This window comes from Styela clava, chromosome 8 (assembly GCF_964204865.1).
Source record: "Styela clava chromosome 8, kaStyClav1.hap1.2, whole genome shotgun sequence".
NCBI classification, from domain to species: Eukaryota; Metazoa; Chordata; class Ascidiacea; order Stolidobranchia; family Styelidae; genus Styela; species Styela clava.
In genome coordinates, this window is record NC_135257.1 from 18,944,777 (window position 1) to 18,968,387 (window position 23,611).

General features: G+C 38.6%; 50 non-coding genes across 50 annotated transcripts; 38 read left to right on the top strand and 12 right to left on the bottom strand.

The window, feature by feature from the left end:
• The first annotated feature begins 32 nt into the window (after positions 1–32).
• Positions 33–149, top strand: Trnal-caa (transfer RNA leucine (anticodon CAA)). Its single transcript has 2 exons — positions 33–70; positions 104–149. It is a non-coding gene; the product is annotated as a tRNA-Leu (tRNA).
• A 231-nt stretch (positions 150–380) lies between these two features.
• On the top strand, positions 381–452 carry Trnaq-cug (transfer RNA glutamine (anticodon CUG)). The gene has a single exon. It is a non-coding gene; the product is annotated as a tRNA-Gln (tRNA).
• A 710-nt stretch (positions 453–1,162) lies between these two features.
• Trnaq-uug (transfer RNA glutamine (anticodon UUG)) lies at positions 1,163–1,234 on the top strand. Its single transcript has one exon. It is a non-coding gene; the product is annotated as a tRNA-Gln (tRNA).
• Positions 1,235–1,467: 233 nt separating this feature from the next.
• Positions 1,468–1,584, top strand: Trnal-caa (transfer RNA leucine (anticodon CAA)). Its single transcript has 2 exons — positions 1,468–1,505; positions 1,539–1,584. It is a non-coding gene; the product is annotated as a tRNA-Leu (tRNA).
• A 231-nt stretch (positions 1,585–1,815) lies between these two features.
• On the top strand, positions 1,816–1,887 carry Trnaq-cug (transfer RNA glutamine (anticodon CUG)). The gene has a single exon. It is a non-coding gene; the product is annotated as a tRNA-Gln (tRNA).
• Positions 1,888–2,456: 569 nt separating this feature from the next.
• Positions 2,457–2,530, bottom strand: Trnat-agu (transfer RNA threonine (anticodon AGU)). Its single transcript has one exon. It is a non-coding gene; the product is annotated as a tRNA-Thr (tRNA).
• A 394-nt stretch (positions 2,531–2,924) lies between these two features.
• On the top strand, positions 2,925–3,041 carry Trnal-caa (transfer RNA leucine (anticodon CAA)). Its single transcript has 2 exons — positions 2,925–2,962; positions 2,996–3,041. It is a non-coding gene; the product is annotated as a tRNA-Leu (tRNA).
• Positions 3,042–3,271: 230 nt separating this feature from the next.
• Trnaq-cug (transfer RNA glutamine (anticodon CUG)) lies at positions 3,272–3,343 on the top strand. The gene has a single exon. It is a non-coding gene; the product is annotated as a tRNA-Gln (tRNA).
• Positions 3,344–4,053: 710 nt separating this feature from the next.
• Positions 4,054–4,125, top strand: Trnaq-uug (transfer RNA glutamine (anticodon UUG)). Its single transcript has one exon. It is a non-coding gene; the product is annotated as a tRNA-Gln (tRNA).
• A 569-nt stretch (positions 4,126–4,694) lies between these two features.
• Trnat-agu (transfer RNA threonine (anticodon AGU)) lies at positions 4,695–4,768 on the bottom strand. The gene has a single exon. It is a non-coding gene; the product is annotated as a tRNA-Thr (tRNA).
• Positions 4,769–5,162: 394 nt separating this feature from the next.
• Trnal-caa (transfer RNA leucine (anticodon CAA)) lies at positions 5,163–5,279 on the top strand. The gene is made up of 2 exons: positions 5,163–5,200; positions 5,234–5,279. It is a non-coding gene; the product is annotated as a tRNA-Leu (tRNA).
• Positions 5,280–5,510: 231 nt separating this feature from the next.
• Positions 5,511–5,582, top strand: Trnaq-cug (transfer RNA glutamine (anticodon CUG)). The gene has a single exon. It is a non-coding gene; the product is annotated as a tRNA-Gln (tRNA).
• Positions 5,583–6,151: 569 nt separating this feature from the next.
• Trnat-agu (transfer RNA threonine (anticodon AGU)) lies at positions 6,152–6,225 on the bottom strand. The gene has a single exon. It is a non-coding gene; the product is annotated as a tRNA-Thr (tRNA).
• Positions 6,226–6,314: 89 nt separating this feature from the next.
• Trnaq-uug (transfer RNA glutamine (anticodon UUG)) lies at positions 6,315–6,386 on the top strand. The gene has a single exon. It is a non-coding gene; the product is annotated as a tRNA-Gln (tRNA).
• A 233-nt stretch (positions 6,387–6,619) lies between these two features.
• Trnal-caa (transfer RNA leucine (anticodon CAA)) lies at positions 6,620–6,736 on the top strand. Its single transcript has 2 exons — positions 6,620–6,657; positions 6,691–6,736. It is a non-coding gene; the product is annotated as a tRNA-Leu (tRNA).
• A 231-nt stretch (positions 6,737–6,967) lies between these two features.
• Positions 6,968–7,039, top strand: Trnaq-cug (transfer RNA glutamine (anticodon CUG)). Its single transcript has one exon. It is a non-coding gene; the product is annotated as a tRNA-Gln (tRNA).
• A 1,015-nt stretch (positions 7,040–8,054) lies between these two features.
• Positions 8,055–8,171, top strand: Trnal-caa (transfer RNA leucine (anticodon CAA)). Its single transcript has 2 exons — positions 8,055–8,092; positions 8,126–8,171. It is a non-coding gene; the product is annotated as a tRNA-Leu (tRNA).
• A 231-nt stretch (positions 8,172–8,402) lies between these two features.
• Trnap-cgg (transfer RNA proline (anticodon CGG)) lies at positions 8,403–8,474 on the top strand. Its single transcript has one exon. It is a non-coding gene; the product is annotated as a tRNA-Pro (tRNA).
• Positions 8,475–9,041: 567 nt separating this feature from the next.
• On the bottom strand, positions 9,042–9,115 carry Trnat-agu (transfer RNA threonine (anticodon AGU)). Its single transcript has one exon. It is a non-coding gene; the product is annotated as a tRNA-Thr (tRNA).
• A 110-nt stretch (positions 9,116–9,225) lies between these two features.
• Positions 9,226–9,297, top strand: Trnaq-uug (transfer RNA glutamine (anticodon UUG)). Its single transcript has one exon. It is a non-coding gene; the product is annotated as a tRNA-Gln (tRNA).
• A 567-nt stretch (positions 9,298–9,864) lies between these two features.
• Trnat-agu (transfer RNA threonine (anticodon AGU)) lies at positions 9,865–9,938 on the bottom strand. Its single transcript has one exon. It is a non-coding gene; the product is annotated as a tRNA-Thr (tRNA).
• A 742-nt stretch (positions 9,939–10,680) lies between these two features.
• Positions 10,681–10,752, top strand: Trnap-cgg (transfer RNA proline (anticodon CGG)). The gene has a single exon. It is a non-coding gene; the product is annotated as a tRNA-Pro (tRNA).
• A 569-nt stretch (positions 10,753–11,321) lies between these two features.
• On the bottom strand, positions 11,322–11,395 carry Trnat-agu (transfer RNA threonine (anticodon AGU)). Its single transcript has one exon. It is a non-coding gene; the product is annotated as a tRNA-Thr (tRNA).
• An 89-nt stretch (positions 11,396–11,484) lies between these two features.
• Positions 11,485–11,556, top strand: Trnaq-uug (transfer RNA glutamine (anticodon UUG)). Its single transcript has one exon. It is a non-coding gene; the product is annotated as a tRNA-Gln (tRNA).
• Positions 11,557–11,789: 233 nt separating this feature from the next.
• Trnal-caa (transfer RNA leucine (anticodon CAA)) lies at positions 11,790–11,906 on the top strand. Its single transcript has 2 exons — positions 11,790–11,827; positions 11,861–11,906. It is a non-coding gene; the product is annotated as a tRNA-Leu (tRNA).
• Positions 11,907–12,137: 231 nt separating this feature from the next.
• On the top strand, positions 12,138–12,209 carry Trnaq-cug (transfer RNA glutamine (anticodon CUG)). The gene has a single exon. It is a non-coding gene; the product is annotated as a tRNA-Gln (tRNA).
• Positions 12,210–12,778: 569 nt separating this feature from the next.
• Positions 12,779–12,852, bottom strand: Trnat-agu (transfer RNA threonine (anticodon AGU)). Its single transcript has one exon. It is a non-coding gene; the product is annotated as a tRNA-Thr (tRNA).
• An 89-nt stretch (positions 12,853–12,941) lies between these two features.
• Positions 12,942–13,013, top strand: Trnaq-uug (transfer RNA glutamine (anticodon UUG)). Its single transcript has one exon. It is a non-coding gene; the product is annotated as a tRNA-Gln (tRNA).
• A 233-nt stretch (positions 13,014–13,246) lies between these two features.
• On the top strand, positions 13,247–13,363 carry Trnal-caa (transfer RNA leucine (anticodon CAA)). Its single transcript has 2 exons — positions 13,247–13,284; positions 13,318–13,363. It is a non-coding gene; the product is annotated as a tRNA-Leu (tRNA).
• A 231-nt stretch (positions 13,364–13,594) lies between these two features.
• Positions 13,595–13,666, top strand: Trnaq-cug (transfer RNA glutamine (anticodon CUG)). The gene has a single exon. It is a non-coding gene; the product is annotated as a tRNA-Gln (tRNA).
• A 710-nt stretch (positions 13,667–14,376) lies between these two features.
• On the top strand, positions 14,377–14,448 carry Trnaq-uug (transfer RNA glutamine (anticodon UUG)). Its single transcript has one exon. It is a non-coding gene; the product is annotated as a tRNA-Gln (tRNA).
• A 233-nt stretch (positions 14,449–14,681) lies between these two features.
• On the top strand, positions 14,682–14,798 carry Trnal-caa (transfer RNA leucine (anticodon CAA)). The gene is made up of 2 exons: positions 14,682–14,719; positions 14,753–14,798. It is a non-coding gene; the product is annotated as a tRNA-Leu (tRNA).
• Positions 14,799–15,029: 231 nt separating this feature from the next.
• Trnap-cgg (transfer RNA proline (anticodon CGG)) lies at positions 15,030–15,101 on the top strand. Its single transcript has one exon. It is a non-coding gene; the product is annotated as a tRNA-Pro (tRNA).
• A 732-nt stretch (positions 15,102–15,833) lies between these two features.
• Trnaq-uug (transfer RNA glutamine (anticodon UUG)) lies at positions 15,834–15,905 on the top strand. The gene has a single exon. It is a non-coding gene; the product is annotated as a tRNA-Gln (tRNA).
• A 233-nt stretch (positions 15,906–16,138) lies between these two features.
• On the top strand, positions 16,139–16,255 carry Trnal-caa (transfer RNA leucine (anticodon CAA)). The gene is made up of 2 exons: positions 16,139–16,176; positions 16,210–16,255. It is a non-coding gene; the product is annotated as a tRNA-Leu (tRNA).
• A 231-nt stretch (positions 16,256–16,486) lies between these two features.
• Positions 16,487–16,558, top strand: Trnap-cgg (transfer RNA proline (anticodon CGG)). Its single transcript has one exon. It is a non-coding gene; the product is annotated as a tRNA-Pro (tRNA).
• A 568-nt stretch (positions 16,559–17,126) lies between these two features.
• On the bottom strand, positions 17,127–17,200 carry Trnat-agu (transfer RNA threonine (anticodon AGU)). The gene has a single exon. It is a non-coding gene; the product is annotated as a tRNA-Thr (tRNA).
• Positions 17,201–17,289: 89 nt separating this feature from the next.
• Trnaq-uug (transfer RNA glutamine (anticodon UUG)) lies at positions 17,290–17,361 on the top strand. The gene has a single exon. It is a non-coding gene; the product is annotated as a tRNA-Gln (tRNA).
• Positions 17,362–17,594: 233 nt separating this feature from the next.
• Trnal-caa (transfer RNA leucine (anticodon CAA)) lies at positions 17,595–17,711 on the top strand. The gene is made up of 2 exons: positions 17,595–17,632; positions 17,666–17,711. It is a non-coding gene; the product is annotated as a tRNA-Leu (tRNA).
• An 870-nt stretch (positions 17,712–18,581) lies between these two features.
• Trnat-agu (transfer RNA threonine (anticodon AGU)) lies at positions 18,582–18,655 on the bottom strand. Its single transcript has one exon. It is a non-coding gene; the product is annotated as a tRNA-Thr (tRNA).
• A 751-nt stretch (positions 18,656–19,406) lies between these two features.
• Positions 19,407–19,480, bottom strand: Trnat-agu (transfer RNA threonine (anticodon AGU)). Its single transcript has one exon. It is a non-coding gene; the product is annotated as a tRNA-Thr (tRNA).
• Positions 19,481–19,569: 89 nt separating this feature from the next.
• On the top strand, positions 19,570–19,641 carry Trnaq-uug (transfer RNA glutamine (anticodon UUG)). Its single transcript has one exon. It is a non-coding gene; the product is annotated as a tRNA-Gln (tRNA).
• A 233-nt stretch (positions 19,642–19,874) lies between these two features.
• Trnal-caa (transfer RNA leucine (anticodon CAA)) lies at positions 19,875–19,991 on the top strand. Its single transcript has 2 exons — positions 19,875–19,912; positions 19,946–19,991. It is a non-coding gene; the product is annotated as a tRNA-Leu (tRNA).
• Positions 19,992–20,863: 872 nt separating this feature from the next.
• On the bottom strand, positions 20,864–20,937 carry Trnat-agu (transfer RNA threonine (anticodon AGU)). Its single transcript has one exon. It is a non-coding gene; the product is annotated as a tRNA-Thr (tRNA).
• Positions 20,938–21,026: 89 nt separating this feature from the next.
• Trnaq-uug (transfer RNA glutamine (anticodon UUG)) lies at positions 21,027–21,098 on the top strand. The gene has a single exon. It is a non-coding gene; the product is annotated as a tRNA-Gln (tRNA).
• A 233-nt stretch (positions 21,099–21,331) lies between these two features.
• On the top strand, positions 21,332–21,448 carry Trnal-caa (transfer RNA leucine (anticodon CAA)). The gene is made up of 2 exons: positions 21,332–21,369; positions 21,403–21,448. It is a non-coding gene; the product is annotated as a tRNA-Leu (tRNA).
• A 231-nt stretch (positions 21,449–21,679) lies between these two features.
• Trnaq-cug (transfer RNA glutamine (anticodon CUG)) lies at positions 21,680–21,751 on the top strand. The gene has a single exon. It is a non-coding gene; the product is annotated as a tRNA-Gln (tRNA).
• Positions 21,752–22,320: 569 nt separating this feature from the next.
• Positions 22,321–22,394, bottom strand: Trnat-agu (transfer RNA threonine (anticodon AGU)). Its single transcript has one exon. It is a non-coding gene; the product is annotated as a tRNA-Thr (tRNA).
• Positions 22,395–22,483: 89 nt separating this feature from the next.
• Trnaq-uug (transfer RNA glutamine (anticodon UUG)) lies at positions 22,484–22,555 on the top strand. Its single transcript has one exon. It is a non-coding gene; the product is annotated as a tRNA-Gln (tRNA).
• Positions 22,556–22,788: 233 nt separating this feature from the next.
• Trnal-caa (transfer RNA leucine (anticodon CAA)) lies at positions 22,789–22,905 on the top strand. The gene is made up of 2 exons: positions 22,789–22,826; positions 22,860–22,905. It is a non-coding gene; the product is annotated as a tRNA-Leu (tRNA).
• The last annotated feature ends 706 nt before the right edge of the window (positions 22,906–23,611 follow it).

The window sequence follows — 23,611 nt, forward strand, 5'->3', positions numbered from 1 at the left end:
AATAGAGCACCAATAACACCCTACAAGCAGTTGTCAGGATGGCCGAGTGGTCTAAGGCGCCAGACTCAAGAGTCACCTCTTTCCTTAAGCTGGATTGTGAGAATTCTGATCTCCGAATGGAGGCGTGGGTTCGAATCCCACTTCTGACAACTTCCTTTTATCACTACCATAAAACACTTAACAAACACATAGGAGTTGTCAAATAACTTAAATCAGATCCTTTTAATTAAAATTGGGACTCTAGTAAACATTGTAGTATACAGATTGTAGGGCTTAACATTCTGGATTAATTGAAAGTTTAAGTGATCCGACTTCAAATGTCCGGTACACCTGACGACGTTATGAACAATAAAGAAGAACATAAAACAACTTGCATTATTGGCCCCATGGTGTAATGGTTAGCACCCTGGACTCTGAATCCAGCGATCCGAGTTCAAATCTCGGTGGGACCTTTGGTATATGGTTTTAAGAGAGTGTACTCCGAATGCAGAACTGCTCTTTCAACTTTGAATTGTTCATATTCAAACCTCAAGAAAGTGCATATATTGCAGATTAGTGAAAGAAATGATAAACTAGTTAAATTCGCTCTGTTCTTCGAATCCGTATTCGTCTCAAGGCCGCCCAGTAGCATAACACATTTGGCCCTCAAATGGATTCGTGACTTTGAAATCAAGTTTATGACTCACGCCTTTTCTGTTCACTCCATAAGAACGAGTTGAAACCCATATTCCTGATTTAGGAGAAATAGAATCTCGAATAATTCTAATTACTAAATACCTGTTAACCATCGTTTGTAGTTGGGCGTCCGTCGATTTTATGTTGAACATCACGGTGTAATTTTTTTCCAATCTTGCCTCCGAAAGCGCTGATCACGTATACACTTTATTGATTTCGATTCTTTGAATGTCGGTCGCGAAAAAGCTAAACTTTAATTATTGAATTCATAGAATGTAGAAGAAAAGATTTAAGTCAAAATGGTCTGCGGGATCCCTATGACTAAGGCACCAATGGGATTAGAACCCAGGATCTCCTGTTTACTAGACAGGTGCTTTAACCAACTAAGCCATGGCGCCAATTGCCAACGAATTTTGATCGAAAGTTGGTAATTTCGACCTGATTATGTTTATTATTATTTTAATTATCACAAATCGCATATATCGGCGGCCCCATGGTGTAATGGTTAGCACTCTGGACTTTGAATCCATCGATCCGAGTTCAAATCTCGGTGGGACCTGTATGGTATGAATTACTCAGCTATTTTTGAATATTGTGATTTGAAGACAAAACTTTTTATATAAACTCATAATCATTCCTCCCTGGTTCTGTCACACAGTAATACCGCAAACAGAAGTTGGTATTAAGTGCTTACAGTCATATGTTTTTAAAACAAATAGTATCTCGCGTGAGTCGTTTTTGTAAGAGTGAAATATGATTTAATAGAGCACCAATAACACCCTACAAGCAGTTGTCAGGATGGCCGAGTGGTCTAAGGGGCCAGACTCAAGAGTCACCTCTTTCCTTAAGCTGGATTGTGAGAATTCTGGTCTCCGAATGGAGGCGTGGGTTCGAATCCCACTTCTGACAACGTCCTTTTATCACTAGCATAAAACACTTAACAAACACATAGGAGTTGTCAAATAACTTAAATCAGATCCTTTTAATTAAAATTGGGACTCTAGTAAACATTGTAGTATACAGATTGTAGGGCTTAACATTCTGAATTAATTGAAAGTTTAAGTGATCCGACTTCAAATGTCCGGTACACCTGACGACGTCATGAACAATAAAGCAGAACATAAAACAACTTGCATTATTGGCCCCATGGTGTAATGGTTAGCACCCTGGACTCTGAATCCAGCGATCCGAGTTCAAATCTCGGTGGGACCTTTGTTATATGGTTTTAAGAGAGTCAGTCGTTTGTATACTTTGAGTGTACTCCGAATGCAGAACTGCTCTTTCAACTTTGAATTGTTCATATTCAAACCTCAAGAAAGTGCATATATTGCAGATTAGTGAAAGAAATAAGAAACTAGTTAAATTCGCTCTGTTCTTCGAATCCGTATTCGTCTCAAGGCCGCCCAGTAGCATAACACATTTGGCCCTCAAATGGATTCGTGACTTTGAAATCAAGTTTATGACTCACGCCTTTTCTGTTCACTCCATAAGAACGAGTTGAAACCCATATTCCTGATTTAGGAGAAATAGAATCTCGAATAATTCTAATTACTAAATACCTGTTAACCATCGTTTGTAGTTGGGCGTCCGTCGATTTTATGTTGAACATCACGGTGTAATTTTTTTCCAATCTTGCCTCCGAAAGCACTGATCACGTATACACTTTATTGATTTCGATTCTTTGAATGTCGGTCGCGAAAAAGCTAAACTTTAATTATTGAATTCATAGAATGTAGAAGAAAAGATTTAAGTCAAAATGGTCTGCGGGATCCCTATGACTAAGGCACCACTGGGATTCGAACCCAGGATCTCCTGTTTACTAGACAGGTGCTTTAACCAACTAAGCCATGGCGCCAATCGCCAACGAATTTTGATCGAAAGTTGGTAATTTCGACCTGATTATGTTTATTATTATTTTAATTATCACAAATCGCATATATCGGCGGCCCCATGGTGTAATGGTTAGCACTCTGGACTTTGAATCCATCGATCCGTGTTCAAATCTCGGTGGGACCTGTATGGTATGAATTACTCAGCTATTTTTGAATATTGTGATTTGAAGACAAAACTTTTTATATAAACTCATAATCATTCCTCCCTGGTTCTGTCACACAGTAATACCGCAAACAGAAGTTGGTATTAAGTGCTTACAGTCATATGTTTTTGAAACAAAAAGTATCTCGCGTGAGTCGTTTTTGTAAGACTGAAATATGATTTAATAGAGCACCAATAACACCCTACAAGCAGTTGTCAGGATGGCCGAGTGGTCTAAGGCGCCAGACTCAAGAGTCACCTCTTTCCTTAAGCTGGATTGTGAGAATTCTGATCTCCGAATGGAGGCGTGGGTTCGAATCCCACTTCTGACAACGTCCTTTTATCACTACCATAAAACACTTAACAAACACATAGGAGTTGTCAAATAACTTAAATCAGATCCTTTTAATTAAAATTGGGACTCTAGTAAACATTGTAGTATACAGATTGTAGGGCTTAACATTCTGGATTAATTGAAAGTTTAAGTGATCCGACTTCAAATGTCCGGTACACCTGACGACGTTATGAACATAAAGAAGAACATAAAACAACTTGCATTATTGGCCCCATGGTGTAATGGTTAGCACCCTGGACTCTGAATCCAGCGATCCGAGTTCAAATCTCGGTGGGACCTTTGGTATATGGTTTTAAGAGAGTGTACTCCGAATGCAGAACTGCTCTTTCAACTTTGAATTGTTCATATTCAAACCTCAAGAAAGTGCATATATTGCAGATTAGTGAAAGAAATGATAAACTAGTTAAATTCGCTCTGTTCTTCGAATCCGTATTCGTCTCAAGGCCGCCCAGTAGCATAACACATTTGGCCCTCAAATGGATTCGTGACTTTGAAATCAAGTTTATGACTCACGCCTTTTCTGTTCACTCCATAAGAACGAGTTGAAACCCATATTCCTGATTTAGGAGAAATAGAATCTCGAATAATTCTAATTACTAAATACCTGTTAACCATCGTTTGTAGTTGGGCGTCCGTCGATTTTATGTTGAACATCACGGTGTAATTTTTTTCCAATCTTGCCTCCGAAAGCGCTGATCACGTATACACTTTATTGATTTCGATTCTTTGAATGTCGGTCGCGAAAAAGCTAAACTTTAATTATTGAATTCATAGAATGTAGAAGAAAAGATTTAAGTCAAAATGGTCTGCGGGATCCCTATGACTAAGGCACCAATGGGATTAGAACCCAGGATCTCCTGTTTACTAGACAGGTGCTTTAACCAACTAAGCCATGGCGCCAATCGCCAACGAATTTTGATCGAAAGTTGGTAATTTCGACCTGATTATGTTTATTATTATTTTAATTATCACAAATCGCATATATCGGCGGCCCCATGGTGTAATGGTTAGCACTCTGGACTTTGAATCCAGCGATCCGAGTTCAAATCTCGGTGGGACCTTTGTTAGATGGTTTTTAGAGAGTCAGTCGTTTGTATACTTTGAGTGTACTCCGAATGCAGAACTGCTCTTTCAACTTTGAATTGTTCATATTCAAACCTCAAGAAAGTGCATATATTGCAGATTAGTGAAAGAAATAAGAAACTAGTTAAATTCGCTCTGTTCTTCGAATCCGTATTCGTCTCAAGGCCGCCCAGTTGCATAACACATTTGGCCCTCAAATGGATTCGTGACTTTGAAATCAAGTTTATGACTCACGCCTTTTCTGTTCACTCCATAAGAACGAGTTGAAACCCATATTCCTGATTTAGGAGAAATAGAATCTCGAATAATTCTAATTACTAAATACCTGTTAACCATCGTTTGTAGTTGGGCGTCCGTCGATTTTATGTTGAACATCACGGTGTAATTTTTTTCCAATCTTGCCTCCGAAAGCACTGATCACGTATACACTTTATTGATTTCGATTCTTTGAATGTCGGTCGCGAAAAAGCTAAACTTTAATTATTGAATTCATAGAATGTAGAAGAAAAGATTTAAGTCAAAATGGTCTGCGGGATCCCTATGACTAAGGCACCACTGGGATTCGAACCCAGGATCTCCTGTTTACTAGACAGGTGCTTTAACCAACTAAGCCATGGCGCCAATCGCCAACGAATTTTGATCGAAAGTTGGTAATTTCGACCTGATTATGTTTATTATTATTTTAATTATCACAAATCGCATATATCGGCGGCCCCATGGTGTAATGGTTAGCACTCTGGACTTTGAATCCATCGATACGAGTTCAAATCTCGGTGGGACCTGTATGGTATGAATTACTCAGCTATTTTTGAATATTGTGATTTGAAGACAAAACTTTTTATATAAACTCATAATCATTCCTCCCTGGTTCTGTCACACAGTAATACCGCAAACAGAAGTTGGTATTAAGTGCTTACAGTCATATGTTTTTAAAACAAAAAGTATCTCGCGTGAGTCGTTTTTGTAAGACTGAAATATGATTTAATAGAGCACCAATAACACCCTACAAGCAGTTGTCAGGATGGCCGAGTGGTCTAAGGCGCCAGACTCAAGAGTCACCTCTTTCCTTAAGCTGGATTGTGAGAATTCTGGTCTCCGAATGGAGGCGTGGGTTCGAATCCCACTTCTGACAACGTCCTTTTATCACTACCATAAAACACTTAACAAACACATAGGAGTTGTCAAATAACTTAAATCAGATCCTTTTAATTAAAATTGGGACTCTAGTAAACATTGTAGTATACAGATTGTAGGGCTTAACATTCTGGATTAATTGAAAGTTTAAGTGATCCGACTTCAAATGTCCGGTACACCTGACGACGTTATGAACAATAAAGCAGAACATAAAACAACTTGCATTATTGGCCCCATGGTGTAATGGTTAGCACCCTGGACTCTGAATCCAGCGATCCGAGTTCAAATCTCGGTGGGACCTTTGTTATATGGTTTTAAGAGAGTCAGTCGTTTGTATACTTTGAGTGTACTCCGAATGCAGAACTGCTCTTTCAACTTTGAATTGTTCATATTCAAACCTCAAGAAAGTGCATATATTGCAGATTAGTGAAAGAAATAAGAAACTAGTTAAATTCGCTCTGTTCTTCGAATCCGTATTCGTCTCAAGGCCGCCCAGTAGCATAACACATTTGGCCCTCAAATGGATTCGTGACTTTGAAATCAAGTTTATGACTCACGCCTTTTCTGTTCACTCCATAAGAACGAGTTGAAACCCATATTCCTGATTTAGGAGAAATAGAATCTCGAATAATTCTAATTACTAAATACCTGTTAACCATCGTTTGTAGTTGGGCGTCCGTCGATTTTATGTTGAACATCACGGTGTAATTTTTTTCCAATCTTGCCTCCGAAAGCACTGATCACGTATACACTTTATTGATTTCGATTCTTTGAATGTCGGTCGCGAAAAAGCTAAACTTTAATTATTGAATTCATAGAATGTAGAAGAAAAGATTTAAGTCAAAATGGTCTGCGGGATCCCTATGACTAAGGCACCACTGGGATTCGAACCCAGGATCTCCTGTTTACTAGACAGGTGCTTTAACCAACTAAGCCATGGCGCCAATCGCCAACGAATTTTGATCGAAAGTTGGTAATTTCGACCTGATTATGTTTATTATTATTTTAATTATCACAAATCGCATATATCGGCGGCCCCATGGTGTAATGGTTAGCACTCTGGACTTTGAATCCATCGATCCGAGTTCAAATCTCGGTGGGACCTGTATGGTATGAATTACTCAGCTATTTTTGAATATTGTGATTTGAAGACAAAACTTTTTATATAAACTCATAATCATTCCTCCCTGGTTCTGTCACACAGTAATACCGCAAACAGAAGTTGGTATTAAGTGCTTACAGTCATATGTTTTTGAAACAAAAAGTATCTCGCGTGAGTCGTTTTTGTAAGACTGAAATATGATTTAATAGAGCACCAATAACACCCTACAAGCAGTTGTCAGGATGGCCGAGTGGTCTAAGGCGCCAGACTCAAGAGTCACCTCTTTCCTTAAGCTGGATTGTGAGAATTCTGATCTCCGAATGGAGGCGTGGGTTCGAATCCCACTTCTGACAACGTCCTTTTATCACTACCATAAAACACTTAACAAACACATAGGAGTTGTCAAATAACTTAAATCAGATCCTTTTAATTAAAATTGGGACTCTAGTAAACATTGTAGTATACAGATTGTAGGGCTTAACATTCTGGATTAATTGAAAGTTTAAGTGATCCGACTTCAAATGTCCGGTACACCTGACGACGTTATGAACAATAAAGAAGAACATAAAACAACTTGCATTATTGGCCCCATGGTGTAATGGTTAGCACCCTGGACTCTGAATCCAGCGATCCGAGTTCAAATCTCGGTGGGACCTTTGGTATATGGTTTTAAGAGAGTGTACTCCGAATGCAGAACTGCTCTTTCAACTTTGAATTGTTCATATTCAAACCTCAAGAAAGTGCATATATTGCAGATTAGTGAAAGAAATGATAAACTAGTTAAATTCGCTCTGTTCTTCGAATCCGTATTCGTCTCAAGGCCGCCCAGTAGCATAACACATTTGGCCCTCAAATGGATTCGTGACTTTGAAATCAAGTTTATGACTCACGCCTTTTCTGTTCACTCCATAAGAACGAGTTGAAACCCATATTCCTGATTTAGGAGAAATAGAATCTCGAATAATTCTAATTACTAAATACCTGTTAACCATCGTTTGTAGTTGGGCGTCCGTCGATTTTATGTTGAACATCACGGTGTAATTTTTTTCCAATCTTGCCTCCGAAAGCGCTGATCACGTATACACTTTATTGATTTCGATTCTTTGAATGTCGGTCGCGAAAAAGCTAAACTTTAATTATTGAATTCATAGAATGTAGAAGAAAAGATTTAAGTCAAAATGGTCTGCGGGATCCCTATGACTAAGGCACCAATGGGATTAGAACCCAGGATCTCCTGTTTACTAGACAGGTGCTTTAACCAACTAAGCCATGGCGCCAATCGCCAACGAATTTTGATCGAAAGTTGGTAATTTCGACCTGATTATGTTTATTATTATTTTAATTATCACAAATCGCATATATCGGCGGCCCCATGGTGTGATGGTTAGCACTCTGGACTTTGAATCCATCGATCCGAGTTCAAATCTCGGTGGGACCTGTATGGTATGAATTACTCAGCTATTTTTGAATATTGTGATTTGAAGACAAAACTTTTTATATAAACTCATAATCATTCCTCCCTGGTTCTGTCACACAGTAATACCGCAAACAGAAGTTGGTATTAAGTGCTTACAGTCATATGTTTTTAAAACAAATAGTATCTCGCGTGAGTCGTTTTTGTAAGAGTGAAATATGATTTAATAGAGCACCAATAACACCCTACAAGCAGTTGTCAGGATGGCCGAGTGGTCTAAGGGGCCAGACTCAAGAGTCACCTCTTTCCTTAAGCTGGATTGTGAGAATTCTGGTCTCCGAATGGAGGCGTGGGTTCGAATCCCACTTCTGACAACGTCCTTTTATCACTAGCATAAAACACTTAACAAACACATAGGAGTTGTCAAATAACTTAAATCAGATCCTTTTAATTAAAATTGGGACTCTAGTAAACATTGTAGTATACAGATTGTAGGTCTTAACAGTCTGGATTAATTGAAAGTTTAAGTGATCCGATTTCAAATGTCCGGTACACCTGACGACGTTATGAACAATAAAGCAGAACATAAAACAACTTGTATTATTGGCCCCATGGTGTAATGGTTAGCACTCTGAACTCGGAATCCAGCGATCCGAGTTCAAATCTCGGTGGGACCTTTGTTATATGGTTTTAAGAGAGTCAGTCGTTTGTATAATTTGAGTGTACTCCGAATGCAGAACTGCTCTTTCAACTTTGAATTGTTCATATTCAAACCTCAAGAAAGTGCATATATTGCAGATTAGTGAAAGAAATGAGAAACTAGTTAAATTCGCTCTGTTCTTCGAATCCGTATTCGTCTCAAGGCCGCCCAGTAGCATAACACATTTGGCCCTCAAATGGATTCGTGACTTTGAAATCAAGTTTATGACCCACGCCTTTTCTGTTCACTCCATAAGAACGAGTTGAAACCCATATTCCTGACTTAGGAGAAATAGATCTCGAATAATTCTAATTACTAAATACCTGTTAATCGTCGTTTGTAGTTGGGCGTCCGTCGATTTCATGTTGAACATCACGGTGTAATTTTTTCCAATCTTGCCTCCGAAAACACTGATCACGTATACACTTTAACGATTTCGATTCTTTGTATGTCGTTCGCGAAAAAGCTGAACTTTAATTATTGAATTCATAGAATGTAGAAGAAAAGATTTAAGTCAAAATGGTCTGCGGGATCCCTATGACTAAGGCACCACTGGGATTCGAACCCAGGATCTCCTGTTTACTAGACAGGCGCTTTAACCAACTAAGCCATGGCGCCAGTCGCCAACGCCATCTCCATCGCCATCGCCTAATTTTGATCGAAAGTTGTTAATTTCGACTTGATTATGTTTATTATTATTTTAATTATCACAAATCGCATATATCGGCGGCCCCATGGTGTAATGGTTAGCACTCTGGACTTTGAATCCAGCGATCCGAGTTCAAATCTCGGTGGGACCTTTGTTATATGGTTTTTAGAGAGTCAGTCGTTTGTATACTTTGAGTGTACTCCGAATGCAGAACTGCTCTTTCAACTTTGAATTGTTCATATTCAAACCTCAAGAAATTGCATATATTGCAGATTAGTGAAAGAAATAAGAAACTAGTTAAATTCGCTCTGTTCTTCGAATCCGTATTCGTCTCAAGGCCGCCCAGTAGCATAACACATTTGGCCCTCAAATGGATTCGTGACTTTGAAATCAAGTTTATGACTCACGCCTTTTCTGTTCACTCCATAAGAACGAGTCGAAACCCATATTCCTGATTTAGGAGAAATAGATCTCGAATAATTCTAATCACTAAATACCTGTTAATCGTCGTTTGTAGTTGGGCGTCTGTCGATTTTATGTTGAACATCACCGTGTAATTTTTTCAAATCTTGCCTTCGAAAGCACTGATCACGTATACACTTTAACAATTTCGATTCTTTGTATGTCGGTCGCGAAAAAGATGAACTTTAATTATTGAATTCATAGAATGTAAAAGAAAAGATTTAAGTCAAAATGGTCTGCGGGATCCCTATGACTACGGCACCACTGGGATTCGAACCCAGGATCTTCTGTTTACTAGACAGGCGCTTTAACCAACTAAGCCACGGCGCCAATCGCCAACGAATTTTGATCGAAAGTTGTTAATTTCGACTTGATTATGTTTAATATTATTTTAATTATCACAAATCGCATATATCGGCGGCCCCATGGTGTAATGGTTAGCGCTCTGGACTTTGAATCCATCGATCCGAGTTCAAATCTCGGTGGGACCTGTATGGTATGAATTCCTCAGCTATTTTTGAATATTGTGATTTGATGACAAAACTTTTTATATAAACTCATAATCATTCCTCCCTGGTTCTGTCACACAGTAATACCGCAAACAGAAGTTGGTATTAAGTGCTTACAGTCATATGTTTTTAAAACAAATAGTATCTCGCGTGAGTCGTTTTTGTAAGAGTGAAATATGATTTAATAGAGCACCAATAACACCCTACAAGCAGTTGTCAGGATTGCCGAGTGGTCTAAGGGGCCAGACTCAAGAGTCACCTCTTTCCTTAAGCTGGATTGTGAGAATTCTGGTCTCCGAATGGAGGCGTGGGTTCGAATCTCACTTCTGACAACGTCCTTTTATCACTAGCATAAAACACTTAACAAACACATAGGAGTTGTCAAATAACTTAAATCAGATCCTTTTAATTAAAATTGGGACTCTAGTAAACATTGTAGTATACAGATTGTAGGTCTTAACAGTCTGGATTAATTGAAAGTTTAAGTGATCCGATTTCAAATGTCCGGTACACCTGACGACGTTATGAACAATAAAGCAGAACATAAAACAACTTGTATTATTGGCCCCATGGTGTAATGGTTAGCACTCTGAACTCGGAATCCAGCGATCCGAGTTCAAATCTCGGTGGGACCTTTGTTATATGGTTTTAAGAGAGTCAGTCGTTTGTATACTTTGAGTGTACTCCGAATGCAGAACTGCTCTTTCAACTTTGAATTGTTCATATTCAAACCTCAAGAAAGTGCATATATTGCAGATTAGTGAAAGAAATAAGAAACTAGTTAAATTCGCTCTGTTCTTCGAATCCGTATTCGTCTCAAGGCCGCCCAGTTGCATAACACATTTGGCCCTCAAATGGATTCGTGACTTTGAAATCAAGTTTATGACTCACGCCTTTTCTGTTCACTCCATAAGAACGAGTTGAAACCCATATTCCTGATTTAGGAGAAATAGAATCTCGAATAATTCTAATTACTAAATACCTGTTAACCATCGTTTGTAGTTGGGCGTCCGTCGATTTTATGTTGAACATCACGGTGTAATTTTTTTCCAATCTTGCCTCCGAAAGCACTGATCACGTATACACTTTATTGATTTCGATTCTTTGAATGTCGGTCGCGAAAAAGCTAAACTTTAATTATTGAATTCATAGAATGTAGAAGAAAAGATTTAAGTCAAAATGGTCTGCGGGATCCCTATGACTAAGGCACCACTGGGATTCGAACCCAGGATCTCCTGTTTACTAGACAGATGCTTTAACCAACTAAGCCATGGCGCCAATCGCCAACGAATTTTGATCGAAAGTTGGTAATTTCGACCTGATTATGTTTATTATTATTTTAATTATCACAAATCGCATATATCGGCGGCCCCATGGTGTAATGGTTAGCACTCTGGACTTTGAATCCATCGATCCGAGTTCAAATCTCGGTGGGACCTGTATGGTATGAATTACTCAGCTAATTTTGAACATTGTGATTTGAAGACAAAACTTTTTATATAAACTCATAATCATTCCTCCCTGGTTCTGTCACACAGTAATACCGCAAACAGAAGTTGGTATTAAGTGCTTACAGTCATATGTTTTTAAAACAAAAAGTATCTCGCGTGAGTCGTTTTTGTAAGACTGAAATATGATTTAATAGAGCACCAATAACACCCTACAAGCAGTTGTCAGGATGGCCGAGTGGTCTAAGGCGCCAGACTCAAGAGTCACCTCTTTCCTTAAGCTGGATTGTGAGAATTCTGGTCTTCGAATGGAGGCGTGGGTTCGAATCCCACTTCTGACAACGTCCTTTTATCACTACCATAAAACACTTAACAAACACATAGGAGTTGTCAAATAACTTAAATCAGATCCTTTTAATTAAAATTGGGACTCTAGTAAACATTGTAGTATACAGATTGTAGGGCTTAACATTCTGGATTAATTGAAAGTTTAAGTGATCCGACTTCAAATGTCCGGTACACCTGACGACGTTATGAACAATAAAGCAGAACATAAAACAACTTGCATTATTGGCCCCATGGTGTAATGGTTAGCACCCTGGACTCTGAATCCAGCGATCCGAGTTCAAATCTCGGTGGGACCTTTGTTATATGGTTTTAAGAGAGTCAGTCGTTTGTATACTTTGAGTGTACTCCGAATGCAGAACTGCTCTTTCAACTTTGAATTGTTCATATTCAAACCTCAAGAAAGTGCATATATTGCAGATTAGTGAAAGAAATAAGAAACTAGTTAAATTCGCTCTGTTCTTCGAATCCGTATTCGTCTCAAAGCCGCCCAGTAGCATAACACATTTGGCCCTCAAATGGATTCGTGACTTTGAAATCAAGTTTATGACTCACGCCTTTTCTGTTCACTCCATAAGAACGAGTTGAAACCCATATTCCTGATTTAGGAGAAATAGAATCTCGAATAATTCTAATTACTAAATACCTGTTAACCATCGTTTGTAGTTGGGCGTCCGTCGATTTTATGTTGAACATCACGGTGTAATTTTTTTCCAATCTTGCCTCCGAAAGCACTGATCACGTATACACTTTATTGATTTCGATTCTTTGAATGTCGGTCGCGAAAAAGCTAAACTTTAATTATTGAATTCATAGAATGTAGAAGAAAAGATTTAAGTCAAAATGGTCTGCGGGATCCCTATGACTAAGGCACCACTGGGATTCGAACCCAGGATCTCCTGTTTACTAGACAGGTGCTTTAACCAACTAAGCCATGGCGCCAATCGCCAACGAATTTTGATCGAAAGTTGGTAATTTCGACCTGATTATGTTTATTATTATTTTAATTATCACAAATCGCATATATCGGCGGCCCCATGGTGTAATGGTTAGCACTCTGGACTTTGAATCCATCGATCCGAGTTCAAATCTCGGTGGGACCTGTATGGTATGAATTACTCAGCTATTTTTGAATATTGTGATTTGAAGACAAAACTTTTTATATAAACTCATAATCATTCCTCCCTGGTTCTGTCACACAGTAATACCGCAAACAGAAGTTGGTATTAAGTGCTTACAGTCATATGTTTTTGAAACAAAAAGTATCTCGCGTGAGTCGTTTTTGTAAGACTGAAATATGATTTAATAGAGCACCAATAACACCCTACAAGCAGTTGTCAGGATGGCCGAGTGGTCTAAGGCGCCAGACTCAAGAGTCACCTCTTTCCTTAAGCTGGATTGTGAGAATTCTGATCTCCGAATGGAGGCGTGGGTTCGAATCCCACTTCTGACAACGTCCTTTTATCACTACCATAAAACACTTAACAAACACATAGGAGTTGTCAAATAACTTAAATCAGATCCTTTTAATTAAAATTGGGACTCTAGTAAACATTGTAGTATACAGATTGTAGGGCTTAACATTCTGGATTAATTGAAAGTTTAAGTGATCCGACTTCAAATGTCCGGTACACCTGACGACGTTATGAACAATAAAGAAGAACATAAAACAACTTGCATTATTGGCCCCATGGTGTAATGGTTAGCACCCTGGACTCTGAATCCAGCGATCCGAGTTCAAATCTCGGTGGGACCTTTGGTATATGGTTTTAAGAGAGTGTACTCCGAATGCAGAACTGCTCTTTCAACTTTGAATTGTTCATATTCAAACCTCAAGAAAGTGCATATATTGCAGATTAGTGAAAGAAATAAGAAACTAGTTAAATTCGCTCTGTTCTTCGAATCCGTATTCGTCTCAAGGCCGCCCAGTAGCATAACACATTTGGCCCTCAAATGGATTCGTGACTTTGAAATCAAGTTTATGACTCACGCCTTTTCTGTTCACTCCATAAGAACGAGTTGAAACCCATATTCCTGATTTAGGAGAAATAGAATCTCGAATAATTCTAATTACTAAATACCTGTTAACCATCGTTTGTAGTTGGGCGTCCGTCGATTTTATGTTGAACATCACGGTGTAATTTTTTTCCAATCTTGCCTCCGAAAGCGCTGATCACGTATACACTTTATTGATTTCGATTCTTTGAATGTCGGTCGCGAAAAAGCTAAACTTTAATTATTGAATTCATAGAATGTAGAAGAAAAGATTTAAGTCAAAATGGTCTGCGGGATCCCTATGACTAAGGCACCAATGGGATTAGAACCCAGGATCTCCTGTTTACTAGACAGGTGCTTTAACCAACTAAGCCATGGCGCCAATCGCCAACGAATTTTGATCGAAAGTTGGTAATTTCGACCTGATTATGTTTATTATTATTTTAATTATCACAAATCGCATATATCGGCGGCCCCATGGTGTAATGGTTAGCACTCTGGACTTTGAATCCATCGATCCGAGTTCAAATCTCGGTGGGACCTGTATGGTATGAATTACTCAGCTATTTTTGAATATTGTGATTTGAAGACAAAACTTTTTATATAAACTCATAATCATTCCTCCCTGGTTCTGTCACACAGTAATACCGCAAACAGAAGTTGGTATTAAGTGCTTACAGTCATATGTTTTTAAAACAAATAGTATCTCGCGTGAGTCGTTTTTGTAAGAGTGAAATATGATTTAATAGAGCACCAATAACACCCTACAAGCAGTTGTCAGAATGGCCGAGTGGTCTAAGGGGCCAGACTCAAGAGTCACCTCTTTCCTTAAGCTGGATTGTGAGAATTCTGGTCTCCGAATGGAGGCGTGGGTTCGAATCCCACTTCTGACAACGTCCTTTTATCACTAGCATAAAACACTTAACAAACACATAGGAGTTGTCAAATAACTTAAATCAGATCCTTTTAATTAAAATTGGGACTCTAGTAAACATTGTAGTATACAGATTGTAGGTCTTAACAGTCTGGATTAATTGAAAGTTTAAGTGATCCGATTTCAAATGTCCGGTACACCTGACGACGTTATGAACAATAAAGCAGAACATAAAACAACTTGTATTATTGGCCCCATGGTGTAATGGTTAGCACTCTGAACTCGGAATCCAGCGATCCGAGTTCAAATCTCGGTGGGACCTTTGTTATATGGTTTTAAGAGAGTCAGTCGTTTGTATACTTTGAGTGTACTCCGAATGCAGAACTGCTCTTTCAACTTTGAATTGTTCATATTCAAACCTCAAGAAAGTGCATATATTGCAGATTAGTGAAAGAAATAAGAAACTAGTTAAATTCGCTCTGTTCTTCGAATCCGTATTCGTCTCAAGGCCGCCCAGTAGCATAACACATTTGGCCCTCAAATGGATTCGTGACTTTGAAATAAAGTTTATGACTCACGCCTTTTCTGTTCACTCCATAAGAACGAGTTGAAACCCATATTCCTGATTTAGGAGAAATAGAATCTCGAATAATTCTAATTACTAAATACCTGTTAACCATCGTTTGTAGTTGGGCGTCCGTCGATTTTATGTTGAACATCACGGTGTAATTTTTTTCCAATCTTGCCTCCGAAAGCACTGATCACGTATACACTTTATTGATTTCGATTCTTTGAATGTCGGTCGCGAAAAAGCTAAACTTTAATTATTGAATTCATAGAATGTAGAAGAAAAGATTTAAGTCAAAATGGTCTGCGGGATCCCTATGACTAAGGCACCACTAGGATTCGAACCCAGGATCTCCTCTTTACTAGACAGGTGCTTTAACCAACTAAGCCATGGCGCCAATCGCCAACGAATTTTGATCGAAAGTTGGTAATTTCGACCTGATTATGTTTATTATTATTTTAATTATCACAAATCGCATATATCGGCGGCCCCATGGTGTAATGGTTAGCACTCTGGACTTTGAATCCATCGATCCGAGTTCAAATCTCGGTGGGACCTGTGTGGTATGAATTACTCAGCTATTTTTGAATATTGCGATTTGAAGACAAAACTTTTTATATAAACTCATAATCATTCCTCCCTGGTTCTGTCACACAGTAATACCGCAAACAGAAGTTGGTATTAAGTGCTTACAGTCATATGTTTTTAAAACAAAAAGTATCTCGCGTGAGTCGTTTTTGTAAGACTGAAATATGATTTAATAGAGCACCAATAACACCCTACAAGCAGTTGTCAGGATGGCCGAGTGGTCTAAGGCGCCAGACTCAAGAGTCACCTCTTTCCTTAAGCTGGATTGTGAGAATTCTGGTCTCCGAATGGAGGCGTGGGTTCGAATCCCACTTCTGACAACGTCCTTTTATCACTACCATAAAACACTTAACAAACACATAGGAGTTGTCAAATAACTTAAATCAGATCCTTTTAATTAAAATTGGGACTCTAGTAAACATTGTAGTATACAGATTGTAGGGCTTAACATTCTGGATTGATTGAAAGTTTAAGTGATCCGACTTCAAATGTCCGGTACACCTGACGACGTTATGAACAATAAAGCAGAACATAAAACAACTTGTATTATTGGCCCCATGGTGTAATGGTTAGCACTCTGAACTCGGAATTCAGCGATCCGAGTTCAAATCTCGGTGGGACCTTTGTTATATGGTTTTAAGAGAGTCAGTCGTTTGTATACTTTGAGTGTACTCTGAATGCAGAACTGCTCTTTCAACTTTGAATTGTTCATATTCAAACCTCAAGAAAGTGCATATATTGCAGATTAGTGAAAGAAATAAGAAACTAGTTAAATTCGGTCTGTTCTTCGAATCCGTATTCGTCTCAAGGCCGCCCAGTAGCATAACACATTTGGCCCTCAAATGGATTCGTGACTTTGAAATCAAGTTTATGACTCACGCCTTTTCTGTTCACTCCATAAGAACGAGTTGAAACCCATATTCCTGATTTAGGAGAAATAGATCTCGAATAATTCTAAATACTAAATACCTGTTAACCATCGTTTGTAGTTGGGCGTCCGTCGATTTTATGTTGAACATCACGGTGTAATTTTTTTCCAATCTTGCCTCCGAAAGCACTGATCACGTATACACTTTATTGATTTCGATTCTTTGAATGTCGGTCGCGAAAAAGCTAAACTTTAATTATTGAATTCATAGAATGTAGAAGAAAAGATTTAAGTCAAAATAGTCTGCGGGATCCCTAGGACTAAGGCACCACTGGGATTCGAACCCAGGATCTCCTGTTTACTAGACAGGTGCTTTAACCAACTAAGCCATGGCGCCAATCGCCAACGAATTTTGATCGAAAGTTGGTAATTTCGACCTGATTATGTTTATTATTATTTTAATTATCACAAATCGCATATATCGGCGGCCCCATGGTGTAATGGTTAGCACTCTGGACTTTGAATCCATCGATCCGAGTTCAAATCTCGGTGGGACCTTTATGGTATGAATTACTCAGCTATTTTTGAATATTGTGATTTGAAGACAAAACTTTTTATATAAACTCATAATCATTCCTCCCTGGTTCTGTCACACAGTAATACCGCAAACAGAAGTTGGTATTAAGTGCTTACAGTCATATGTTTTTAAAACAAAAAGTATCTCGCGTGAGTCGTTTTTGTAAGACTGAAATATGATTTAATAGAGCACCAATAACACCCTACAAGCAGTTGTCAGGATGGCCGAGTGGTCTAAGGCGCCAGACTCAAGAGTCACCTCTTTCCTTAAGCTGGATTGTGAGAATTCTGGTCTCCGAATGGAGGCGAGGGTTCGAATCCCACTTCTGACAACGTCCTTTTATCACTACCATAAAACACTTAACAAACACATAGGAGTTGTCAAATAACTTAAATCAGATCCTTTAATTTAAAATTGGGACTCTAGTAAACATTGTAGTATACAGATTGTAGGGCTTAACATTCTGGATTAATTGAAAGTTTAAGTGATCCGACTTCAAATGTCCGGTACACCTGACGACGTTATGAACAATAAAGCAGAACATAAAACAACTTGCATTATTGGCCCCATTGTGTAATGGTTAGCACCCTGGACTCTGAATCCAGCGATCCGAGTTCAAATCTCGATGGGACCTTTGTTATATGGTTTTAAGAGAGTCAGTCGTTTGTATACTTTGAGTGTACTCCGAATGCAGAACTGCTCTTTCAACTTTGAATTGTTCATATTCAAACCTCAAGAAAGTGCATATATTGCAGATTAGTGAAAGAAATGAGAAACTAGTTAAATTCGCTCTGTTCTTCGAATCCGTATTCGTCTCAAGGCCGCCCAGTAGCATAACACATTTGGCCCTAAAATGGATTCGTGACTTTGAAATCAAGTTTATGACCCACGCCTTTTCTGTTCACTCCATACGAACGAGTTGAAACCCATATTCCTGTCTTAGGAGAAATAGATCTCGAATAATTCTAATTACTAATTACCTGTTAATCGTCGTTTGTAGTTGGGCGTCCGTCGATTTCATGTTGAACATCACGGTGTAATTTTTTCCAATCTTGCCTCCGAAAACACTGATCACGTATACACTTTAACGATTTCGATTCTTTGTATGTCGTTCGCGAAAAAGCTGAACTTTAATTATTGAATTCATAGAATGTAGAAGATAAGATTTAAGTCAAAATGGTCTGCGGGATCCCTATGACTAAGGCACCACTGGGATTCGAACCCAGGATCTCCTGATTACTAGACAAGCGCTTTAACCAACTAAGCCATGGCGCCAGTCGCCAACGCCATCTCCATCGCCATCGCCTAATTTTGATCGAAAGTTGTTAATTTCGACTTGATTATGTTTATTATTATTTTAATTATCACAAATCGCATATATCGGCAGCCCCATGGTGTAATGGTTAGCAATCTGGACTTTGAATCCAGCGATCCGAGTTCAAATCTCGGTGGGACCTTTGTTATATGGTTTTAAGAGAGTCAGTCGTTTGTATACTTTGAGTGTACTCCGAATGCAGAACTGCTCTTTCAACTTTGAATTGTTCATATTCAAACCTCAAGAAAGTGCATATATTGCAGATTAGTGAAAGAAATAAGAAACTAGTTAAATTCGCTCTGTTCTTCGAATCCGTATTCGTCTCAAGGCCGCCCAGTTGCATAACACATTTGGCCCTCAAATGGATTCGTGACTTTGAAATCAAGTTTATGACTCACGCCTTTTCTGTTCACTCCATAAGAACGAGTTGAAACCCATATTCCTGATTTAGGAGAAATAGAATCTCGAATAATTCTAATTACTAAATACCTGTTAACCATCGTTTGTAGTTGGGCGTCCGTCGATTTTATGTTGAACATCACGGTGTAATTTTTTTCCAATCTTGCCTCCGAAAGCACTGATCACGTATACACTTTATTGATTTCGATTCTTTGAATGTCGGTCGCGAAAAAGCTAAACTTTAATTATTGAATTCATAGAATGTAGAAGAAAAGATTTAAGTCAAAATGGTCTGCGGGATCCCTATGACTAAGGCACCACTGGGATTCGAACCCAGGATCTCCTGTTTACTAGACAGGTGCTTTAACCAACTAAGCCATGGCGCCAATCGCCAACGAATTTTGATCGAAAGTTGGTAATTTCGACCTGATTATGTTTATTATTATTTTAATTATCACAAATCGCATATATCGGCGGCCCCATGGTGTAATGGTTAGCACTCTGGACTTTGAATCCATCGATCCGAGTTCAAATCTCGGTGGGGCCTGTATGGTATGAATTACTCAGCTATTTTTGAATATTGTGATTTGAAGACAAAACTTTTTATATAAACTCATAATCATTTCTCCCTGGTTCTGTCACACAGTAATACCGCAAACAGAAGTTGTTATTAAGTGCTTACAGTCATATGTTTTTAAAACAAAAAGTATCTCGCGTGAGTCGTTTTTGTAAGACTGAAATATGATTTAATAGAGCACCAATAACACCCTACAAGCAGTTGTCAGGATGGCCGAGTGGTCTAAGGCGCCAGACTCAAGAGTCACCTCTTTCCTTAAGCTGGATTGTGAGAGTTCTGGTCTCCGAATGGAGGCGTGGGTTCGAATCCCACTTCTGACAACGTCCTTTTATCACTAGCATAAAACACTTAACAAACACATAGGAGTTGTCAAATAACTTAAATCAGATCCTTTTAATTAAAATTGGGACTCTAGTAAACATTGTAGTATACAGATTGTAGGGCTTAACATTCTGGATTAATTGAAAGTTTAAGTGATCCGACTTCAAATGTCCGGTACACCTGACGACGTTATGAACAATAAAGCAGAACATAAAACAACTTGCATTATTGGCCCCATGGTGTAATGGTTAGCACCCTGGACTCTGAATCCAGCGATCCGAATTCAAATCTCGGTGGGACCTTTGTTATATGGTTTTAAGAGAGTCAGTCGTTTGTATACTTTGAGTGTACTCCGAATGCAGAACTGCTCTTTCAACTTTGAATTGTTCATATTCAAACCTCAAGAAAGTGCATATATTGCAGATTAGTGAAAGAAATGAGAAACTAGTTAAATTCGCTCTGTTCTTCGAATCCGTATTCGTCTCAAGGCCGCCCAGTAGCATAACACATTTGGCCCTCAAATGGATTCGTGACTTTGAAATCAAGTTTATGACTCACGCCTTTTCTGTTCACTCCATAAGAACGAGTTGAAACCCATATTCCTGATTTAGGAGAAATAGAATCTCGAATAATTCTAATTACTAAATACCTGTTAACCATCGTTTGTAGTTGGGCGTCCGTCGATTTTATGTTGAACATCACGGTGTAATTTTTTTCCAATCTTGCCTCCGAAAGCACTGATCACGTATACACTTTATTGATTTCGATTCTTTGAATGTCGTTCGCGAAAAAGCTAAACTTTAATTATTGAATTCATAGAATGTAGAAGAAAAGATTTAAGTCAAAATGGTCTGCGGGATCCCTATGACTAAGGCACCACTGGGATTCGAACCCAGGATCTCCTGTTTACTAGACAGGTGCTTTAACCAACTAAGCCATGGCGCCAATCGCCAACGAATTTTGATCGAAAGTTGTTAATTTCGACCTGATTATGTTTATTATTATTTTAATTATCACAAATCGCATATATCGGCGGCCCCATGGTGTAATGGTTAGCACTCTGGACTTTGAATCCATCGATCCGAGTTCAAATCTCGGTGGGACCTGTATGGTATGAATTACTCAGCTATTTTTGAATATTGTGATTTGAAGACAAAACTTTTTATATAAACTCATAATCATTCCTCCCTGGTTCTGTCACACAGTAATACCGCAAACAGAAGTTGGTATTAAGTGCTTACAGTCATATGTTTTTAAAACAAATAGTATCTCGCGTGAGTCGTTTTTGTAAGACTGAAATATGATTTAATAGAGCACCAATAACACCCTACAAGCAGTTGTCAGGATGGCCGAGTGGTCTAAGGCGCCAGACTCAAGAGTCACCTCTTTCCTTAAGCTGGATTGTGAGAATTCTGGTCTCTGAATGGAGGCGTGGGTTCGAATCCCACTTCTGACAACGTCCTTTTATCACTACCATAAAACACTTAACAAACACATAGGAGTTGTCAAATAACTTAAATCAGATCCTTTTAATTAAAATTGGGACTCTAGTAAACATTGTAGTATACAGATTGTAGGGCTTAACATTCGGGATTAATTGAAAGTTTAAGTGATCCGACTTCAAATGTCCGGTACACCTGACGACGTTATGAACAATAAAGCAGAAAATAAAAAAACTTGCATTATAGGCCCCATGGTGTAATGGTTAGCACCCTGGACTCTGAATCCAGCAATCCGAGTTCAAATCTCGGTGGGACCTTTGTTATATGGTTTTAAGAGAGTCAGTCGTTTGTATACTTTGAGTGTACTCCGAATGCAGAACTGCTCTTTCAACTTTGAATTGTTCATATTCAAACCTCAAGAAAGTGCATATATTGCAGATTAGTGAAAGAAATGAGAAACTAGTTAAATTCGCTCTGTTCTTCGAATCCGTATTCGTCTCAAGGTCGCCCAGTAGCATAACACATTTGGCCCTCAAATGGATTCGTGACTTTGAAATCAAGTTTATGACTCACGCCTTTTCTGTTCACTCCATAAGAACGAGTTGAAACCCATATTCCTGATTTAGGAGAAATAGAATCTCGAATAATTCTAATTACTAAATACCTGTTAACCATCGTTTGTAGTTGGGCGTCCGTCGATTTTATGTTGAACATCACGGTGTAATTTTTTTCCAATCTTGCCTCCGAAAGCACTGATCACGTATACACTTTATTGATTTCGATTCTTTGAATGTCGGTCGCGAAAAAGCTAAACTTTAATTATTGAATTCATAGAATGTAGAAGAAAAGATTTAAGTCAAAATGGTCTGCGGGATCCCTATGACTAAGGCACCACTGGGATTCGAACCCAGGATCTCCTGTTTACTAGACAGGTGCTTTAACCAACTAAGCCATGGCGCCAATCGCCAACGAATTTTGATCGAAAGTTGGTAATTTCGACCTGATTATGTTTATTATTATTTTAATTATCACAAATCGCATATATCGGCGGCCCCATGGTGTAATGGTTAGCACTCTGGACTTTGAATCCATCGATCCGAGTTCAAATCTCGGTGGGACCTGTATGGTATGAATTACTCAGCTATTTTTGAATATTGTGATTTGAAGACAAAACTTTTTATATAAACTCATAATCATTCCTCCCTGGTTCTGTCACACAGTAATACCGCAAACAGAAGTTGGTATTAAGTGCTTACAGTCATATGTTTTTAAAACAAAAAGTATCTCGCGTGAGTCGTTTTTGTAAGACTGAAATATGATTTAATAGAGCACCAATAACACCCTACAAGCAGTTGTCAGGATGGCCGAGTGGTCTAAGGCGCCAGACTCAAGAGTCACCTCTTTCCTTAAGCTGGATTGTGAGAATTCTGGTCTCCGAATGGAGGCGTGGGTTCGAATCCCACTTCTGACAACGTCCTTTTATCACTACCATAAAACACTTAACAAACACATAGGAGTTGTCAAATAACTTAAATCAGATCCTTTTAATTAAAATTGGGACTCTAGTAAACATTGTAGTATACAGATTGTAGGGCTTAACATTCTGGATTAATTGAAAGTTTAAGTGATCCGACTTCAAATGTTCGGTACACCTGACGACGTTATGAACAATAAAGCAGAACTTAAAACAACTTGCATTATTGGCCCCATGGTGTAATGGTTAGCACCCTGGACTCTGAATCCAGCGATCCGAGTTCAAATCTCAATGGGACCTTTGTTATATGGTTTTAAGAGAGTCAGTCGTTTGTATACTTTGAGTGTACTCCGAATGCAGAACTGCTCTTTCAACTTTGAATTGTTCATATTCAAATCTCAAGAAATTGCATATATTGCAGATTAGTGAATAAAATAAGAAACTAGTTAAATTCGCTCTGTTCTTCGAATCCGTATTCGTCTCAAGGCCGCCCAGTAGCATAACACATTTGGCCCTCAAATGGATTCGTGACTTTGAAATCAAGTTTATGACTCACGCCTTTTCTGTTCACTCCATAAGAACGAGTCGAAACCCATATTCCCAATTTAGGAGAAATAGATCTCGAATAATTCTAATCACTAAATACCTGTTAATCGTCGTTTGTAGTTGGGCGTCTGTCGATTTTATGTTGAACATCACCGTG